Genomic DNA, 17,891 nt, shown 5'->3' with positions numbered 1-17,891 from the left:
AGATAACCTTCGACCTAATGTATTGTTATAGTTTATCATGACAATTTCACAGATTTATTTTATTATTTCAACCATGATCAGACAAACCTTGAATGACCCGCGCAAGAACCCTCATCATCAAATGAACTTTCTCAATCGATAAAAACGTTACATTTAAAGGTCAAATATGTACAATGCGCTCCGTTAAATAACCGTTATTGGTTATCGCGTGACATGGTTGCGGTATTGCATATCGATTGACCTTTGACCTCCATCACAAACAATAACAAACTTGTACCTAACACTGGATTTTCGTTTGAGACCGTAACATTATGCTTTCCCATTAACTTTTGTCGCATTTGAGAAACTGAATTAATAGTGTGTGTTTTAATCTAAATAGTTTAGTCACATTAACTGATGAACCTCGGATTTATTAGTGACCATTTCTCACAATTTAAAGTTTATGGAACACAACCAACATGATGGCAGTGTAAAAACATGTCAAAATAAATGATTACATTAATGATCACTTATATTACTTCAAAGATGTGTTTTTTTAAGAGTCTAAAGCGTATCAAAACAAATTATAACTTCGATGCTCACGTATATTACTTTAAAGATGACGTGTCGACGAGATAAGAATGAATACAAACTACACGAAGAGTGTCTATAACGGAAACTACATTATGAAATACGTATAGCTGTAATTTCTATATCATTTAAGTTTCAGCTCCCCGGAATATTATGACAACGTCAGATTAAACGTTGAAAGCTTTTAAGAGACTATGCCTTCAGCCTATTGTCTTTGTAAACATACTAACGTACATGAAGTCCAGGCGTTAAAAGAACACGTGATATATTTCGTTAGATACTATTCGAATGCAGAAAGAGTGTCCTTGATTCCATATACGCATGTCTGTAATGACGAACCTTGCCGTACTGAATATAGGTCTTCTATAGAAATCAATCTTTCGGAGAAAGTACTGCAGCATCATGTTCTGAAGACATTCGATTAAGACACGACTGGATGTAACAATCTGTCTCAGCCGATTTGAAATCATTTCGCACAGTGTTAATATTTGTGCACACTACTGCAGTATACATTGTGTCTATAGACTCACCATGGGGATAGCAACTAACATGCTTTGATATCTCTAGATGATCCCGCAGTGTATGGATATGAATATCGATGTCCGGTCATGTTATCGGAGATGACAAATTCAACTAGTATATACGGTATACATTTTCTCTTTCATAAAATTTAAATTAACCACGTGACTTTGATAGATGAGCGTCTACTGATTGATAATAAACCGGGATAACTTAATCACTTAATCCTTAATCACTTAATCCTTAATCACATATCATTTCTCTCTTTCCCGATCATTTCGATCAGTCGTGATGTTCATTTGCATTAGCGGTCAGCAAAGTTCAATTAGAACTAAGACCATGATGACTGAGCCACAAACCATCAGAATCCCACAATTAAGGATCAATGGTCAGAATAATGCATGACAGGTAACTTGGACTATGAGCGTCAACAAGTTCCGAAATAAAGAAGATTAATTTTCCGACGTCTGAAAAAGTAAAAAAAAAGGTCGGCACTCCTTTTTTTGGGTCGCACCTAACAGTTTGCGGACCGTCGCTCTGCACTCTACTCCAGTCTATGTTTGTGTTAAGCCTCAGTGGGGGTATATGGAGGGTGAAATGAGTATGATGGGTAGATGTTAGGAGGGTGAGGAGTGGATGAGGGGAGGGTCAGGGTGAGTATGGGGTGTCTGTGTGTGTTTGTTTTTCCTATCAGGACTCTATCTTTACGTTCTAGCTCGCTAATAAAGATTCATACTGGTACACGTACTTGTATCTATGTATACTCACACTGTAAGTCTGTTACTACTATATTTGGTATGTTTCACTTGCTGGAGTTTCCGTATACGATATCGATATAGTACAATGTGTGACGGAGTTCCATACACGCCTCTCTTGTTTGTTTACTAATTGCTGTAATACACCTTTAAGTACTGAGTTAGGTTGGTCATTCGACCTCCGCTTTCATTTCTCTCGACGGTACACGTTTAAGGTTTTGCATGGGTACTCATGTAAAGCCTTATCCGACCATATGAAAAGTGGGTTATTGTAACACTAACATAATATATGCAGAATGTATAATCATGTAATGGTTCCCTGTATATTTTCAATACTGAACATACATGAACTTCGCCTTGGCTGGAAGTAATCTCTGTGTTCGAATTACACTGTCAACTTATAGAGAGGAATGTCTGTCAACTGGATTGATACAAATAAACCAAATAATTAAAGATGTTACTATGCGGTGGATTGCTTACCTAGTTGTATTAAATATGTGACTGGCAAATTATCAAACCCTAAGAAAACACTCAAAGCATCACTAAAAGACGATCAAACTAGGTTATTGAGAAACTACTTGAATACTTACAAAACAGATATTTGAAGTCAATTAAAAATCACGAAAAGAGCAATATATACCAATGTTGTAGCCAAGTGCTTTTATAAGAGTACCAGATACATCTAAGTGACATTGTACGAGTACTGCCATTTAGAATTCGAATACCAGTGTCCCGAGAGCAGCATTTTAAAATACGAGTATACGATAATGGATACTTTTCTCATCGGAGTACTTTTCGTGTAAATTTTGAATACTTTTGATTTATTACATGTACATGAACAATGTGATTATAACTGCTTCCTAATAGCACATTATATAACAGTTGAAAGTAATGACATTATCGGAGTTGGTTATTCTGTGGCAAATTCAGAATGGCTCAATATTATCAGAGTTTATTACGGTATTGCACTGAAGGTGATAGTAGGAAGCAATTTGCTGACGTGTACACCTGCACCTACACCTGTACCTACACAGTAGTAATACTGTAGTCATGTTACAAACTTGTTCCGTAAGTTTGAAAGTTGACATACATTACTCATGTATTCATCTTCGAACATTTCCATACATATACGTGGTAATACACGTCATGTTAGATACTGCGGGGTAGAGACGTAGGAGTACTACTTGTTTGGTTATCGTGCCCTGGCCCTTATTCGGTGGCTATTCTGTAATGGTATCTGTATTACTTACCCATTCAACTTACGTTGATATGGATGTCAATCTAATTATAACGCACAAAGGAATGTCAGTTATTGAAGGTGTTTTCGCTAAAGCTAAATTAGTCGTACAACGAGTTCGTGATGAAGAATTGACAACGATATTTAAACGACTTACAGAATAAACTTGCAATTGTGGAATGACATCAAACATGGTACTTAACCGAACTAAAACCATGTAGACAAAGTTAACAAGATATCGGAGTTTAATTGATAACCTTTTCATTTATCACACGATCCTTTGAAAGAATTTAGTTTATCGCTAGGCCGGGAAAGCTAATTATTAAACCAAACAAATTCCCTATTGAATGGATGAGTGAAAACTATCATCCGAGTTGTCACAAAAATATTCTTTGGCTTGGTGATGTTCGAAGGTATAAATATATCACTCGTGTGTATAATGCCGTGTTTTGATGGTGAGATAAATATCAAAGTAAATATCTGGCACAATCTCCGATTAATCCCGATTTTGTTTCCATTTATCTGGCATGGAGAGAATCTTTTTCTACTAAACAATATATTATGAGGCAAAACTTTTAAGTAATATGTCTGTTACAGTACACAGTACATTCACCATAAATCTGTGGGTTGTTTAGTTTGTAAATATCTAATACCCGTATACATATATACTTTGTGTGGTAGCAGGTTGGTTTATTGGCTGAGTATATGTTTTACGCTATTGTAGAAATCTTTCAATATATGGATACCGTGTCTCGTTGAATATCAATCACATAATCATAACAACACATGACTAAACTTGTTTTACAGGTTATTCTATTCAAAGGTAGTACGCTAGGTTATACAATAAGCATCAGCCTTGATTAACCGTTAAAAAATGAAATATTTTAATTATTCAGGTTTGAATGTCTTGCCAACGAAGGAAGATGGGACAGTGCTGACGACTATTCCCTCTTATACGCTGATAAGAAGATGGCTTAATCTATCCCTCGCTAACCAGATTAACATTTCTTCCGCGCTATATACCGCTGGGTACCAGTCTGGTTTTCTTGTTTAGTTTTCTTACTTTTATTCTACCTCTTTTATCCAGGGCAGTTTAGCATTGACGTTGTATACTTATGATATGTCACAATATTAATAGTAGGTTAATACTTCCATGTTGTTACACAGGTTTAAAGGCCCATGTTTGTTTATTGCATCCATAAAGTAAAGTTTACATATAGATTGACATAGTCGTAACTTAACCCTGCTGAGAGCATGTCTAGGAATCTTAAGATTATATCAAAACCCTTTGCTGTCTGACAAAATTGTGTGCCAAACTAAATCAGTGTTTTTTTTTTCTATTATTAAGTCATTTTTCATATCAAGTCTTCGGATGTTACGAAATGTAACGTTTTGGGGTGATATCTCTGAATAATATATTTAGCGCCTTGAACCATGCATGGAGACGTATTTCATTGTCTCAATTCATTTGTAATCGGAATTAGACGTATCTTTAGAATAAATTTAAAAATGAAAACTTTCCCGAAGCAGATCGAAAAAAAGTCGAATAAAAAAAGTCGAATAAAAAAAGTCGAATAAAAAAGTCGAAATGTCGAAAGTTAAGTCCAAATATTGGTTACTATATGAGATTACGAATTGTAGAAGGAAAGTAACAAAAAATGGCGTTTAAGTTGTGAACATTTTAGATTTAAGGGGAAGGGTAAGAATTAACGGTTAGGGTTTAATGGATTAGGATTAAGAGAATACCCTCAGACCGCATCGGTTTTCTTTTCCTGCCCTGTTTGGTAGCCTCTTACGCCAAGGTAATGTTCTACGCTAAACATTTAATCCAACGATAGTTCAGAATATTATATGAGATCTTCCCTTTTACAGGTAATGCCGTGATCACTATCTATGCTGGATTAATCATTATCAACAATCATTTCAATGCTATAGCAAACAGAATAAGCAGAGAATATGATTTATTGTACATCACATACCGGTAGTCTATTAGACATTGGTGTAGGTAAGCATATGCACCTAACATCATGTAATATAGTGTTATATGCATGGACGGACACAAATGATAAATGGAGGTAATAACGAAGCCAAACATATTGGTTCATTACTTCCAGTGTTATCTTTTGTCTCGTTGTTTTGATATGAAATATTAACGCTAATTAATTTAATTATGTTATTCATACGGCTTGTTTTGTATTTCTATATAAATTGACATGATTATGCAACCGTGGGAAACAGTAAACATTGTGAAGAGCCAGCCATCCGGAACGAATGGTTAATTGAGCTCAACAGAATGACTTTGAAATTACCGACCATACGTCTGCACTATCGATGGTACAATCACAGGTGAAGTAAAAGGTCTAAAATGATTTTGTGACCTTATACATTGAGGAAGGGTTGTTTTGCCCGCAACCAACGCAAAAGAGGTTATTTAGCTCACTTGATGTGTGCAATTTTCCAACTCCCAATCAACATATTGTTTTGATAAAATCAATACCTTGCTGGGTTGTCAGTTAGAAGCCACAGTACCGTTTGCTGTTTTAACTTTGTTTTTACTTTCCAAGTCAGTTTTTGTATTATTGTAGTCGTATTCTTCACGATGTATTACAACTTCCTCATACCTGTTCTTTGGGAAGTTAGTACTGAACATGTATTTGTTACAATATTCAAAATATTTATGCATAATTAAGGCTAATCTTGCAGGATTGAATAAAGAGTGTAGTTATCATATATTTCATGACTACTTTATATCGAATGTATTAGTGCGTCACTTTCTGTGCAATGAGTGAGCAATAAAACGATCATTAAACATGAACAGTCCTTGGATTATCAAACTAAAGGTAACTAAAGTTAATAAAGTTAAGAGCTATTTCAGTAGTGTCCTCCTTCTTGTATTATATCACACTTAGAGCTTTATTCGTATTCGTAAACTGAGTGGCATTCTATAAGGTTTTTCACTCGTTCCTATTCTAGTCAGACAGTATTGGAAATGTCCGCAGACTATTAAATCATCACTCACTTCAAAATATTTCGTTTTCTTCTTGGAATATATTTTCCACACTTAATGAAGGACTTAATGCTTACACAAACCTTACTATATATGTGTGCTGTAACAATATAAATGTCACGAGTAAGTATTTAAACACATGTCACGTATTTGGTACCATTAAAGATCATCGAATACAGAGCTATTTTAATTTGATCAGCAATTAAGTGTCAAACCTCACCTCCATCTCAAGACGAAAGAGAGGATGATTTGAGCAAACATTTTGATGCGCGTTGGATGATGCATCATGTAGTCTCGTGGTGATTATGTAACGGAATTACCAGCGAATGATAACAAGCGAGAATAACTTTGCGTGGGCGGATAATGTTTATGTATATTTGAAATACTCGTGTTATTGATCACTAATATCGGTCCATGTGTTACTTGTAATCTCACGTATTATAAGCTGTCAAGTTAACACCGCCATACTGGTATAAATATATGTGCAGGGGCGGATCCAGGGGGGGGGCCCGGGCCCCCCCTTTTTGAAAATCCTGATTTTTTTTTTACCGCGTTCGAGGGAAAGGGCCCCATGCGTGATCAGTGGCGTAGCTACGGGGGGCCTGGGGGCCGAGGTCCCCCATGAAATAGGCTGGCCCCTCACTGGCCCCCACTGGAAATGGGGTAAAAAAAAATGTTGTAAAAAATAAAAATAAGTGCGATTCACTTATATTTTTTGTTCAATAATTTGGGAAATAGAGTTACACAATTATCTCGTCTGCATCTGGCAGAATAAGAAAATACAATATCTGTAGTAATCATGAGAATGGTCACACAGCATGGCATGGCAATGGTCGATGTGACGATTGCGACCATATACCACGAACCTTGTTGTGCTGCGCGATATCGATATCTGCTGAAAATATGTTCAGTGCTTCCACCTAGCGCAACAATCTATCAAAAGATTGGCTCCGTTTGTACTGAGCCGAGGTATTAGGTTTTCATATATTGCCTCGAGTCAAATGAATATATGCAGGCGCGGATCCAGCGGGGGGGGGTCCAGGGGGTCCGGACCCCCCTGCTCTTGGCCAAAAAAAAAAGAGAAAAAAAAGAGAGAGAAAAAAAGAGAGAGAAAAAATAATTAAACGCCAATTTTAAACATGTAGGACGTCAGAAAAGCGGTTATCCTCACAAGTCATCCAGGTGTGTCTTTTCCGTCAAATGAACTATAGTGTGCACGCGTGCTACACGTGCCAAAAATGACTAACGATCTCAATTTTCAGACCGAAAAGTTTCAAAATTGAGGTGGTGTTCGAATTTTTTTCGGCGGTGAGGTTACAGAGCGGTAGGCTGCTAGGATGCGCTAACGAATTTTTCATGAGCAAACCCCTCACCCTTCCAGAATCCTGGATCCGGCCCTGCATCAAACAGTGGTGACGGAACGGGAGGGGATTGGGGGCTAAAGGCATTATGATTTTTGTATCATCTCAACTCATCTGATATGTAATACCATATTTCATAGATTGTTTTTTTTTTCTCATCAATTGAGAAATTGCAGACATGAGATCCATATTGTCAGGCTAGGTACATGCTGCTTAGAATACTCGGGAAGTGCCGTTTCCGGCCATCTGGGGGGTTTGTAAAGCCAAAAATTTTCTTGTACGCTCCGCGCCAACCGATGATGGCGCTCCTCTTAGATAGTCTTACGTTCAGGCGCGGCTGGACCAGTCAGACCCCCCCCCCCCCCCGTCACAAATCCTGCATCCGCCCCTGATATGTCATTGAATATTCCACAAAACAACTTTTTATGACCACGAAACTGTCGAAACACTACTGGTAGAGATATAAAATATTGGGAATTCTGGAATTCCTGCAAACATGCGGCTGTGCCTGTTCAATACTACTGTATCGCCTTAAAAAATGATGAGTGGAAATAGTTTCTCCAGGACCGTATCGTATCGTGGGTATCGAGTGCGTCTGATATACGAACGTACGTAGTACGTACGTACGTCTATGATGATATGCACTGTACTGTACTGATAAAAACAGGTGAATTTCACTCCATGGGAGTGATCACTCCGCACATTCCGGTATAAGAGTGAATTTCCACTCCATTGGAGTAAATCTTAACTCCTAATAGAGTTATATTCACTCATATTAGGAGTGAGGGTTAACTCCAATAGAGTTAAATTTCACTCTTAATTTGAAGTGCGCCGAGTGATCACTCCAATGGAATGAAATCCACTCATTTGTTTTTAGAGTGTTGCTAGATATATGAAGAAGAAATTTACATACCAATACATGTTATCGGTCATCGATTGGCACAAAAACCCAGATTCTGATGACAGCTGCCTCAAGAACCCAATAAATGGCCTAATTAGCACCGAGCCACAAATTTGGACCATTACCGAAACATCGATGCGTGTTAGTCTTCCATCCCCTTCCTCTAATGCTATTTAAGTCCACATGTGGGCATATCCTGCAAACCTACCGGTAGCCCACAGGGGTTTGAGTTGGGAGAAAGGCCTGACACCTTGAAACGACAAATGATGCCAACTTCCCTCAAGTTAAAAGTCTGGCTGAGTTGGCAAGGCCAGTCAGCATGAAAGAGAAAAAACTTTTTTTTGCATTTCTGTCACCAAAGTTGCACATCTTTTTGGTTGCTATTTTGCCTCACAGGTGCCATCTCCTGCGATCTGGGGGGTGCTGAAATCTCAAATTTTCTCTGTACGCTCCGCGCCAACCAAGGTGGCGCTCCGCTTAGATAGTAACCTCCGCCCCCCCCCACAAGAAAGAACAGCCCCCATGCCCCCCCCACTCAAAAAATCCTAGCTACGCCACTGTGCGTGTGATTTTTGTAAAATAAATTTGCAAAAAGAGTACACCATCATTCTGATAAAGTGAAGGTGAGAGGGGCACTCTGACTGCATCAATAGTCTCCATCTGGAAGGGGGCATCCAAGATGAAATGGCCTGGAGTAGCCTGGTAAAAAGTAATTTGCATCACCACCTACTCCCCAAAGACGTAAATCCCAGCTCATTGCTCGAAATTGCAAATATATGCCCGGCAAACCATGAATACATGATTTATTGGAAATAAATTTTACTCCAAACTTTCACGAAAAGTAGCACCAGATTGCACCGAGGACCTCCATATTTTGTGAAATTTTCCAAAGGGGAGGGGGGCACCCACTCCCCTTAGACCCCTCCCCAGGACGACGATTAGGCATTTCCCATCTGGGCCCCCCCTTCGGCGAAATCCTGGATCCGCCACTGATGTGTTACATCTAGGATTGCGTAAACTAGTAAATACGTGTCAGTTAAAACGATACATGTGTTACGTGTAATTTCACGCACTGAATGACGTGTCAGGTATGTATGTGTCAACGTGCAATGTCACTTAGCGTGTCATGTACATAGATATAGCCTACAATTGTTATAATGTAATATCATGTCAGGTATATAGGTACATGTGTTACGATACATGTGATCTAATAAGTCAGGTATTTCAATACACATGTGTTAAGTACAACCATCCGTTAATACGTGTCGCCAATGTGTAGATTCAAGTATGAACGTGTCAGGTATAGGCCTACACCGCCATACCGGTAAGTACATGTATCTTATTACTCGATGACGTAAATAAGTCAGCCAATATGTACTACATGTGATTTCATGCAATCACCTGTCATATATAGGATATAGATACATGTGTTACGTGTAATCACCTTAAAGTATATACGTGTCAGGTATATTGATAAATGTAGAAGTGTAATCCTCCGCAGGTGTCAGGCAGGCTATCAAAGTATAGCGGGGAGGGAGGGGGGTGGCTTTCCTGAGGGTGTTGCCTTATCTGTCAAAGGAACACTTTGTATAACTTCAGTGACATGAAAAAGATATGATATGTTTGTAGGAACAGTGCAGTGGCGTATAGGAAGCTATCAATCTTCTTTTCTTCTTCTTCAGATTTGAATATATATATATATATACATATATATATATATATATATATATATATATATATATATATATATATATATATATATATCTATATATATATATATATATATATATCTATATATATATATATCTATATATATATAGATATATATATATAGATATATATATATATAGATATATATAGATATAGATATATATATATATATATATAGATATATATAGATATATATATCACATAGAATGTTGGTCAGTATTCACAAAGAGTGCTCTATGCCAAGGCAGAGCTAGAATATCACATAATATACTTTATATATATATATATATATATATATATATTTGTTTTTGATAAAGGTTTCAACTGTTGATCTACCGATTTAACTATTGTCTCAAAAGTTCCACGTCTTTCTCTAAATAACTATTTGTGAAATCCAATTATCGACTTCTTCCTTAAAATTTTGTTATTATATTTCAACTGTTTGCCATCTTATCTCCATGGTTGGACAAATTAATTTCACATTTGTTCCCAAATTTGCGACGTTGCGTATCTGATCTCAAAAACTGAGATTTTTCGACCTTGAAATATCGATTCTGTATTTCCTTTTTTATTTATTTTATTTTTTAATTGAAATTGTTACTTATGACGAATATTTAAACAAAGCTTTTTAAAATTCGGTCTGTCATCGAAACTTTGACTATTGTCATACTTGTCATGTCTACTTTTAAGATTAGGTCTATGTATAAAAATTTCGAGAAAAAAGTAAACAATTGCATGGGTTATGATTTATATGAAACGAAAAGTATAAAAGTTAATTTGCATTAAACTCTTTGCGCTAATTCAAAGGATCCAACTGAATATTCTAGCGCTGATGTTGCTTACATCCCAGGTTGAAAAATTGAAGGGTTAAAAACATATATCTATCTCTTTATTTTACAAACAGATGGTGCGCCCTCGCCTCTGAGGTGAGGGGGGGCGTTGTCGAAAATGAACGTATAAAGAAAACAATGTATGTGACAAAATGTAGTGCAAAAAATGTTTGTAAATATGTCTTTTCGACAGTCAGACCTTGAAATGCGCAGATCCTCTTTTAAGGTGCCACTCGTTTAAATGTTTACTTGATGTTTGCTCGCTAACAGTATAAGTGCCAAAAATACATAGCTAGCGAATTTATTGATTTTGATTTCTCAGAGGTACTTGAATATATTTTTCGGACGACATATAGCCTGCAGGTACGTCCAACCGTCGCCAGCCGATCTCTCACGAAGATGGTTTGATATCACCCCTTACCCCCACCCTCTGGTACTCACAACAGTCACTTAAATGACCACTTCCGTGACCATGCACCTTCTACCACCCTTTCCCCCTTGCCCCAGGTCGATCCACTTTTAAACTTACTCTACTTCTCACCTCAACACTTACAATTCTTTTCATTTTACATCTGAAAGATATTTGTTTGCATTTTTTCTGGAGCGTTCGTTTCGTGACGATGCACTTTAACGAGCTAATAAGACCAGTGCTTACAATCAATCGATTGTAGGGTAGAGAGCAGTCACACACGCTGGCTTGTATTAATAACCACGGTTGACTCTTCTTCAATACAGCATCCAGTGCCCTATAAAGAGCCTTGGGTTCCAAGGGTAGTAGTTGTTAGCCTCATTTTACCCCAAGCGATTCAATTTTAATTTGCAAGAGCACGCCATATAACATATTTTCAACAAAAATACCCTTCTTGCCTTTGCATGTTCCCTTGTTTCAGCTCGTAGCCTGCCAGGTATGTAATCACATCTCGTCAAAGATGTTACGTTCATGTCACGTATGCAGATCCTGTTACAACTACCTTGGGAAACATTAATATTAAACATGATCACCATTCTGATTATTTTACTCGATTTGAGATGTTCCCTCTATTTTTCCCCTTTGTCTTAATACTAATAAGTGAAAGTTAAATTTGCAACACCGTAATGTGATAGTTTATATCACTAACCTTCGCTACTATGCGAAATGCATAATCTCATGAACAGTTCATTTAACATATGTCGGCTGAATTATCAGTAACTTACATTGACCTTTGACCTCCATTGGCCAATTGGACAGTTAGAGCACCGGTGTGAGGTGGGCAGCAGTTTTAGAACCATGGCGTACAATGTCATCTCAGTACATTATATCATGCACGTAGAGGTGAGATGAATCATGTGACTACTCCTGTGTACACATTGCATGTTCAAGAAGTTCGCAGTTTGAATAAGACTTGTATTTCACTTATAGATACCAGAATTGTAAACAAATCACTTCATTTACATCAAGTCTAACTAACTTCGCCATAAAACCATTGCAGTCTTGACTGAGGTTTCAGTTCATCATAATTCTTGTCATCTGGTATATTTTATTCTCCTTGATCTTAAATAATCAGATACAACTTGTGATGTTAGAGCTACAGACAATGGTTGCTGTGACCGTGTCAACAGCACCCTAAGCACTTTGTACAGGGACGGGGGAAATACATTTCCAATAATAAACGTATGTAGGCTATACCTCGTCGGCAAATTAATTAACAAGTAAACTTCAGTTTTACGATATACTAAGGCCATTGTGACGTCAATAGCTGTTTGACACTTTCTAAAAGTTTGTTTTTAATAAGTCTATGAAAGAAAGTAAAGACCAAAGGGATCTAAGAACAAGTCCCTGTGCTCTAAGGGGTCCATATTTGAATAATTGCATTGGAATATAAATCCATTAACAGACAACCGTAGCTTGTCAAGACCTTCTTATCCATTTTGTATGAATTGTAACTTTCCAACAAGAGCATAACGCAAACTTGTGATTTACTCTCATATGTCCGTTTATAATTACCTCATATATGAGATGAATGACATAAATCTACTATTAACCGAATCATTATAGTTAATATTAAAGACTGCACGGCTGCAAAATCCATGACAAGAATATGTTTTGATCACTTGATATTGATCGTGCATACTTTAATATTGCAATGGTCAAAGACAGTTGTATAATCCAGTGTAGTCATGATGCCTGCAATATACGAAACTTTAAAAACTACAAATTGAGCCGCCGTAGGGACAGAATGCAAAGTTACACAAGAAAGAAAAGTTCCCAATAGGCCGACGATCGAGGGCTAAGAACACTTTCATTAATCCCAGTGCGTTACGCGATCAATAACTGAGAGAAGGTTTACAAGCCCGGGAAGTAACTAAGAGTGTTTTAAGAAAGCGTACGCTCGATTTATCTGGTTACCTTTGATTTAATTAAGTGGCGGATTTGTCAAGTTTGACGCCGTACATTGTCACATCTTTTATAATCACGAGATCCCTCGTGCGTTAACAAATATCACTTCAGGAATTAACACAACGGTACATACATCGGTACCGGTATATTTAACGGTGATACTTTGGGGAAAATCATGGCCTTTTGTATTGCAGACCAAAAGTGTGCCCATTTCAAGTACTCAACGTTCGTGATAATTCCATTTACATTATATTGGCCTATTTTCTCTTTCATTTTTCTTTTCTTCTTAAATTCATATCAGAAATCTATTTCTGTGCTTCAAAATCCCAACAAGAAAAGCTGAGGTCCACATGATCACAACCTCCCCCCCCCCCCCCCACATTCCTCCCATTCCACCAGGGCTTAGAAATTAGAATACATTCAAGAGAACTGTAATTCTTTCTGGCATATATTTTTGTGTTTAAAAGTCGTTAAGAGAGAACACGATGCATCATCAAATACTTAAGCTTCCGGGAATTCTTCCCCTGGACCCCACCAGGGCTTTGCGTTACATTCCACAGAAATTGAAATCCTCTCTTTCACATGATATTATCTGATATAAACTCGCTATACGAGAGGACAGCAAGAAATATCTTAAAAAACTGCAGCTTTCGGGAGCTAGGGCTCTGGTATACACTCATTATATAATTTGAGAGTAAAAAGCCTCCTTCTGACAATTCAAAAGCTTCCTTTTAAAGATGTAGTTCCCGTGTTCTTCGATAGCACCATGACAATGTGTATTTGTATTCCCCCTCCCGTAGTATTCGTAGCCTATAACAATGTGTATTTGTAGCCTCCGGCCCTCCCGTAGTGTTCCTAGCCTAAAACACTGAGTATTTTGTAAGCCCCTATCTCTTCCGTAGTATTCCTAGCCTATAACAATGTGTATTTGTAAGCCCCCCCCCCCCGTAGTATTCCTAGCATATAACATTGTGTATGTGTAACCCCCTCCCGTAGTATTCCTAGCTGATAACACTGTGTATTTGTAAGCCCCCCCCCTCCCCTTCCGTAGTATTCCTAGCCATTAACACTGTACATGTGTAAGCCCCCCTTTCCGTAGTATTCCTAGCATATAACATTGTGTATGTGTAAGCCCCCTCCCGTAGTATTCCTAGCTGAAAACACTGTGTATTTTGTAACCACCCCCCCCCCCCATTCCGTAGTAGTCCTAACCTATAACACTGTGTATTTGTAAGCCCCCCCCCCTCCTGTAGTATTCCTAGCCTATAACACTGTGTAATAGTATACAAATAATGAATGGTTATGAGTGCAATAGTGCAAATATTTCATGAGTTGAAAGATGGAATGTTCCATTCAACTCGGCTGCGCCTCGTTGAATGGAACAAGTAATATCTTTCAACGAATGAAATATTTGCACTATTGCACGAATGGAAACTATTTGTTTTATACAACATATTATATTAAGATGGGTAAAATGCACTCATGCAACAGATTGTTTTGAACAGACAGGTTTCTCTGCTCTCTTACCATTGAAAAAAGTGCTACCAATAAAGTATTACCCATGGTTCTATTTCATAGAGTGGAATAGAGCGGATTTTGCATGCAATCAACGAGCAATTGACCAATCAAATGACCAGAATACAATTAGGTGTTGTATAATAACGAACAACCAATGTCATTGGTTTCAGTGTCAAACGCTGGTGACATTCTAATTTGAAAATATGAAAAGAAAATCGAAGAGCCAGTAAATGTTTTCTTTGAGGCAGTCTGACAACACAGGTTTACACAATGACAGCTTCCAGATACAAGATATAAACAAGGATATATCCCGGACGGTTTTTTGGAGTTGTTCATAGAAAGTTACTCCATCATTTACGCTTAAGATGATCATTGGATTTGTGTTCCCTTTTGACTACATTATGCTCAAACTGATTCTTTTTCATTATTGAAAAGAATTTGAAGGAAAAAAATTAAAGATTTTTTTTCTTACAATAGATGTTTACTTCAGTTATCCAAAGTTATCAACTTGAATTCATTTTGGTAAAGTAATAATATAAGTATCACCCTGCATAGAGCCTATAAGTCGGTGACACGTTAGGCTTTGTTCAATTTGTGAAATATTTAACCCGAACTTTACATGGAGAAAAAGCAAATGAATTTGTCAACCACTGTCTTAATAAATCCACATAATATACGATTACGTATTACACATTGTGAGTGGATTAGAGGACATGGTTACTGCATGATATTCTGCCCTGTGTTTATCTCACCCTATGTGGTACATATGGTGAGATAGACACAGGGGAGAGTAGCAAGCAGTAACCATGTACCACATAGGGTGAGATAAACACAATGTAGAGAAGCATGCAGTAACCATGTACAACATGGTTACTGCATGCTTCTCTACTTTGTGTTTATCTCACCCTATGTGGTGTATTTTTTGCTCTCTGAGTGGAACATTTAATAATCCTTCAGGTCTTGTACACGAGTGGATAAAAGCCTGAGCGCCTGACGAGATGGAACATAGTAAGAGGACATTCCGACTTTGCTTGGGCCATAGTTGGGTGACTAAACAATTCAAGAGCAATTGTTATTATTCCTTTAAGAGGTCTTCGAATTCTTTAAAATGAAAAATATGCATCCGACAAGATGTGGAATGGATTTTTGGCGAAAATCAAGTGTTGTTTAAATACATTTGCAGCTGCTCAACGTACTGATTTCCGGACCGAGTGATATCTTTGTGACTTAAAGTTCATTACATGCATTAAACGTTACGGTAACATAATATATCCAAGTTGCGGATCTACGTACATTTTTATCGATTTGTACATCTACGGAACGGTACAGTCGAAAAGTGCCGCTTCCTAGAATAGGTTCGGGGGCAAACAGTCTGAACGATGAGGCGACCTATACGACGTCATGGACATGACTATATCTCCGTGTTGTTTAGCTGTTGGAATTGATTCTAGTTTCATACAGTGTTAAGCAGGAATTACAAGTTGACGTCGCTTAACACGTTTAGTAGACCTTCAGATAACATGAACTTACAGTAGGTCCTCATGACAACCAGTAGGGTGCATTGACCTACTACAGCAGACGGCATTAATAAACATGGCAATGCATCATTTGGTCCTAACATGAGTGACATGATCTGATAATCATGTGCTTCACTACACAAAGTAAGCTTCACTTCATGCAACATTACAGTGGAACGTTATATAATCGGAAAGCTGCCTTTCAAATGTATATGAACACCAAATCTCCAAAGTTTGACAACACCTATCTTAATTATGTCTAATACTTATTCCACTTTATTGTGAGTAGAAGGTTTTTTTTTTAGTTACTTGTACAGTAATAGATTCGGTCAGTGAGTTTAAATGCATACTGAAACATACTGTTATTATACTTTCTCAAGTTTCAATCAATAACTAGTTTTCCCGCCGAGGGATTTGTGCTCTTGAGGAAAGCCACATATAACAGGCGCGTATCCAGGGGGGGTGGCGTTGGGGGCGCGCGCCTCCCTGGTAAGAAAAAAAGGGGAGAAAAAAAGAGAAGCAAAAAGGAAAAGAGAGGGGAAAAAAGAGGAGGAGGAGAGGAAGGAAGGGAAAAGAAAAAGAAGAAGTAGAGAAAAAGGAGAAAAGGAGAGAGTAGAAGATAAACGCCAAGACACCGGGAAGAGAAAGAGGAACAGTGACATCATTACAGCGCTGAACCCTATAATATACACATGGTCGGGTAGCCAGTGACGGATCGAGGATTTCGGAAGGGGCGTGCGCCTCACCCTACCCCTTACATCGACAACTCCATTTTTGACGTTTCCATTTTTCCTCTCTCACTAATGTATCTATATATACTATGTATGGTCTAGCATAACGGTGTGTGTGTATGGACGCTTTAAACAATTGTGCTATGAAACCAACTGTGGCTGGTCTCGAACTCGACCGAGTCGTCGGGGAACATGACGCATTTCGGGAATGGGGCGACCGCCGACCCCCCCCCCTCCCCGAGCATATTTTTTTTATGATATCGCTAGTAAATTCGAAATAGAAAATGCTTAGATGCAACTGACAAGGCATGGGAAGTGTCATTTCCAGCGATCTGGGAGGCATTTTCGGCCAAAATTTTCTTGTACGCTTCGCGCCAACTCGTGGTGAGTTTGCCTACAGGCTCTGCCCCTCCCTTGGCAAATTATTCGCTGCGCGCCTGTTCGAATTTATAAAACAAACAGCAGATATCACATCAAATCAGTGAGCATGATAATGGCGTTCCAGGATGAACAGCCTCAAAACTGTCTATGTGTGTAGTCAAAGGCGAAGGAGCCCAATTTGATTTGGGGAGCTGTGACGACTTGCCCGAAAATACAACCAATATTTTCGCGCGCTCCGCGCGCGTCAACATGTTAATGTCAATATCATATAAGCAAGCATCGGTTATTACATCGCATGCCATCATGTACCCCACGGTCACTGAAAGTTGCGCAGTATACCGCGGGATGCTCATATAAACAAGGAATTGTCCTATGTAGATGGAGAAAAAAGCATGGAGGTCCAGTTATGTCAAAACTTAATTTTACATTAGTAATGGTGAATTAGTCGGCCAAGCTTAGAACTTTATTTTAATTACC

Source organism: Apostichopus japonicus, chromosome 9 (assembly GCF_037975245.1).
Source record: "Apostichopus japonicus isolate 1M-3 chromosome 9, ASM3797524v1, whole genome shotgun sequence".
Classification (NCBI taxonomy): domain Eukaryota; kingdom Metazoa; phylum Echinodermata; class Holothuroidea; order Aspidochirotida; family Stichopodidae; genus Apostichopus; species Apostichopus japonicus.
The sequence above is the reverse complement of the archived record's forward strand: the minus strand, read 5'-3'. Positions refer to the sequence as shown.